We start from the raw sequence: 5,000 nt of genomic DNA on the forward strand, positions 1-5,000 counted from the left end.
GAAAACGAAAATGAATGAATTGTGCTAATAGGTCTTATTCACAATAGCGGCCACGTTGATTTTCACAGTGTCATGCAAATTAGTGATGTCTTATGCTGGGGGGGCCAAACATTGGCAAAATGGCAAATTGCGGGAAAATCGGCTCGTCGAAATATTGAAATAACATTGCTAAAAGTACATTTTAGAATTTAGAATTAAGTACCTTTTACAGTAATTTTATATCTTTTGATTGCTTTTGACATTTTTGACGTTCTACTCCGTCATTGCTCATTTTTCACTAAAAAACATCGAAGTAAACTTGTGTAATCTTTCTATTTTACTACTTAGGTGAGAAACATTCAATGAACGTGAAACAAATCATTTGTTTGGCTAAGATGTTCGTTATAACCTCTCGAACTTGAGTTGTTTGCCCCCTCAGAAGTGAGAAGCTAATTTGCATGATAATAGCAAATCCAACATGGCGGCCATTGTGAATAGGTCTATTCGCCAGTGTTGCAAGGGTGGAGTCAGTTTGCATCCTCATTCTCTATAAACAGAATTCACGCGGTAAACAGCCGGGTGGAATTGCTCGTCCCACCCCCAGGCTGTTGATCACGCGCCATTCAAGACAGAGAGCCAGTGTGCAGGCCAATAATATTTCATAGTGCTGGAATCAGAGTCACTTTTCTGTTCAGATACTAGTTGAAGGGTTGAATGAAAGCATAAGAATTCTAAGTATTTATCTTTTATAATCAAATAATAGTCAAATTTTCAACAAAAAATGGATTCACAGCTTTAGAATTTAAAAGACATGCAGGGCCAAAACATGCAAATTAAGGAGGCTCGAAATAGTTTCTCCTTTTTTCAAACAACTAAATATTCTGTCCTTAGATAAAGTTGGGGTAATCATATCACGACGAAATTTGGCCAGATTATTAAGTACCCATCATAGATTTCTCAGTGAAGTCTTTCCATTCAGCGATACCAGATAATATAATAATATTTAAAATTCAAACAATCTGTAGGCAGTTTTCAAAAAAATCATTTTTTTTTTAAATGTTTCTCCAATTTTTTTTCCCTTCAGAAGTCTTTTTTAAATTTGAAAGACAAACGTTTTAAATTAATCTAAGCTAAACATGAAAATAATGAAAAAAAATTCACCTCTCTCTCTCGTCCCTCTCTTATAAGAAGTTGCTTGGTATCTACAGAAAACAGGCAAAATCAAACATGTTTCTTTCATCTTTGGCGTAATGCAGATTTGTGCTTGACGTAAGCCGTTTGCTGTTTGTGTTTAGTATCGTTTGACTGATCTTTGTTTTCGACCACTTAGGCAGTCCATTACAAGTCCAATTTATCAACCCATGCATCTGGTCTATGGACTAGGGCTCGGTGCAATACAAACAGTACCACATCCAAGCTTACTTTACACACATGCCTCACAAAAAAGAGGATCGACAACGAAGATAAATATCTAACCTGAACATTTCTTCACACTTCACTCTGGCTAAAAATGTTAATTACTTTTTCAAGTGTTTGACTATTCCCGAGGCCGGCAAAGCTCTCCAGAAACAGCAAATGGCCGTTTTTTATACTGGAGACGCATAATTCGTCTGGGACGAACTTGGGCAAACATTTTTTCTGCGTCTATTAAATTCGTCTTGTATAAAGACGGCCACAAGACGCATTATGCGTCTGGACGAAGAATCTGTTTTAGTGTGCGTCTTCGAAGACGAACTAAAACTGGAAAGTTCGTCCAGACGCATTATGCGTCTAGTGCCCGTCTTTATACTAGACGAATTTAACAGACGCAGAAAAAATGTTTGCCCAAGTTCGTCCAAGACGAATTATGCGTCTCCTATAGTTCGTCCCGTCTTTACACTAGACGGATAACATGAGAGACGAACAATTCGTCTGGACGGATTATGCGTCTCTAGTATAAAAACGGCCAATGGCCGTTTTTTTATACTTGAGACGCATAATTCGTCGCGGACGAACTTGGGCAAACATTTTTTCTACGTCCGTTAAATTCGTCTAGTATAAAGACGGGCACAAGACGCATTATGCGTCTGGACGAAGAATCTATTTTATCGTGTCTTCGAAGACGCACTAAACTGGAAAGTTCTTCCAGACGCATTATGCGTCTAGTGCCCGTCTTTATACTAGACGAATTTAACAGACGCAGAAAAATGTTTGCCCAAGTTCGTCCAAGACGAATTATGCGTCTCATATAGTTTCGTCCCGTCTTTACACTAGACGGATAACATGAGAGACACATAATTCGTCTGGACGGATTATGCGTCTCTAGTATAAAAACGGCCAATGAAGGCAAGCTTCAATGGCAAACTTGTAAGGCTCCTCCTTGCCAACGAAAAATCATTTAATTGCGCCCGCGGCCTCGTTTCCTTGTTTTATAAATTGATCTATAGCTCTAACTATGGCTGTATAAAATAGACAGATATCAATATGTTTTTTTGATTTTGCTTAACAGCAAATCTGAGCTCGAGGTTTTCCATGAGCGAGAGACTTTTTCTAATAATCTCTGATAAACAAATTTATTCCGAAGCACAAAACCATCAATCAAAGATGAGAATAACGCAAAGTCAAATTGACTATTTCATCATCCCGTACGAGGGTTTCTCTTCGTGGCACCAACGGCCGGTTGTCTTAAAAGTTGTCAGAATCACCTAAAATGGTTTCCACAATGCTTTAAAAGCTCGTTTAGTGAGTTTGTAGCAGCCCTTCAAAATATATATCTGTTCGGATGTTCTACGGGAATTTCAGGTTGCTGTAGAACGTCCTTCATGGCTTTTTTGCCTTGTCCTGAAGTTAAAGAAATCGTGACGGGTCTGATAAAAAAAAACTTTACATTAAGTAGTCGTCGTTTTTTCCCGCAAATTTTAGGGAACGTTTGCCCTTAATATGATTCTCAAAAAAACTACGGCCAAAATGATAGAAGTTATAAATCTTCAAATTTTCTTCCAGCGTCACAGTTCACTCTTACTCAGCTTAGCAAAATTTAAACGTTCTTCAATGTGGTTTCGAAATTTCTACGCATCTCTTCGCACTCTTCACACTTCATTACTTTTCTGAAATAGCTAAATCTCTGTTCAGAAGAAATGTCGAAAAAATCTTACTACACCTCGAAAGTTTAAGTTCGAATATTTGAAAATGTTAACCCACCATCCTTCCGAACAGACAATTACCGAAATAATAATTACTCGTTGGGTGCCCATGTTCTTTTGCTAGAAAAATCTCATAAAATTTTGATGAACTCTCCTATTGTCAGCAGAAAGTTGTCAACTGCCTCGTCTGTGAGTCACTACAATGTGTTGTTATTTGATTGGTAGGAATCGATGAATTCAGCATTCCCAAAATAGAGCGCAGGAGACAAGAAAAATCTGGTTTGGAAAGACTAAATGAACTGAACCTCAAGTCTTAGAAATCATTTTATACCCGCAGTTTTTGCTTCCACTTCACAGAAGAGTTTTCCTGAAAGAACCAGTGCACAATGGCATTCCAGCTAGCTCTGCTTTTTACTGGGGATTTTCGTTGGGACATTTGCCAAAACTTCTGTGCAAACAACAAAAAGCCCTGGTATTAGTAAACCCCAGTGCAACGTGAATAACAACTTTTACGCCGGACCACACTGCTGTAAGAAGATCGAGCAGCAACTCACACTGAGATCAAAGAAGCAATAACTGCGCTGAAAGCAAACGAATCTGGCGGCTCTCAAGACAAAGGTCTGCAGTTATACATTTTAGATACATTTACTTCGAAGACACCAGTCGGGTTAGAATTTTCACATCTGTTCCGTCGCAAAAATCAATCAAATTACGATCAATTGCTTTTGAAATATTCGCTAGCTCCGTATAGTATTTCCCTGTGTGATGTCTATTCAACTTTTTAGAGGATAGAGATAACGATGAAACCAAAACATATCTAACAGGAATTCATCCCGCTTATGTAATTTTTAGTCAACAAGAACTGCGCCGATGTTTACAATTCTGGCGAAAAGATAAGTGGTGTGTACAAAAATCGATCCCGATGGTCTGGGAGAATTTGAAGTGTACTGTGATCACAAAACTGCCGGCGGAGGATGGACGGTCTTTCAAAAAAGACAAGACGGCTCCGTAGATTTCTTCCGCGCGTGGGACGCCCTACAAACGAGGCTTTGGTAATCTAAACGGAGAGTTTTGGCTTGGACTGGACAAGATTCACCGCCTGACTGTAAGCAGCAGCAACAAGCTTCGCGTGGACTTGGAAGACATTCATGGAAATACAGCATTTGCCGAGTACAGTTCAGTTACAGTGGCAAGTGAGCGAGCAAAATACCAGCTGAGTTGGGGGGGAAATATTCAGGTTTGCAAACTCTGGTGATTTAATAAACAACCCTTTGTTAATTAAGATAGACACACTTTCTCATTTCAACTAGGTGTGCAGTCTGTCTCTAACTGATAGAACTCAGTTCTACTGTGATGTCAAAGAATTTTATCTCGCTTTGACTGACAGAATAAGTTGTATATGTAAGCCAGTGAGTTAGCTAAAAAAAAAAGAACAGAGCAAGAAACTGAAAAAACCTGGTAATCATTTCACTCACGTGGTGATAAACACGTTACATCGATTTCATGTCGGTGGCAAGTAGAGACAACAAACAATCTCAAGTGCGTCTTAAGAATTTTTAGCATTTTTAAACAAGTTTTTAAAACTGCTTCTTATTTTGATTGCTTAATTGTTTTTTCTTTTTTTTTTTTTCTTTTCATTCAGGCACTGCAGGTGATTCCCTTGGCGTTCACCGCGGCCATGCGTTTAGCACCAAGGATCGCGATAATGATGACTATTTAGCTGGCAACTGTGCGTCAGGCTACAAAAGTGGCTGGTGGTTCGAGAAATGTCACTACGCCAACCTGAATGGTCTGTATCTTAATGGCAAGACCGATTGCAAGTGGAATGACCTGGTATCATTGGAAAAATAGTAACTACTCTGTCAAGCGGTCTGAGATGAAAATACGACCACAGAACTT

At 38.9% G+C, this 5,000-nt stretch overlaps 1 protein-coding gene and 1 pseudogene across 2 annotated transcripts in view; one reads left to right on the top strand and one right to left on the bottom strand.

Annotated features, from left to right (window-relative positions):
• Positions 1 to 5,000, bottom strand: part of LOC138045996 (glyoxalase domain-containing protein 4-like) — a 35,784-nt gene that overhangs the window by 20,150 nt on the left and 10,634 nt on the right. The gene's annotated exons all lie outside the window — the stretch shown is intronic.
• Positions 1,666 to 5,000, top strand: part of LOC138044913 (ryncolin-2-like) — a 3,339-nt pseudogene continuing 4 nt past the window's right edge.

The sequence above is a fragment of the Montipora capricornis genome, chromosome 4 (assembly GCF_036669925.1).
Source record: "Montipora capricornis isolate CH-2021 chromosome 4, ASM3666992v2, whole genome shotgun sequence".
NCBI classification, from domain to species: Eukaryota; Metazoa; Cnidaria; class Anthozoa; order Scleractinia; family Acroporidae; genus Montipora; species Montipora capricornis.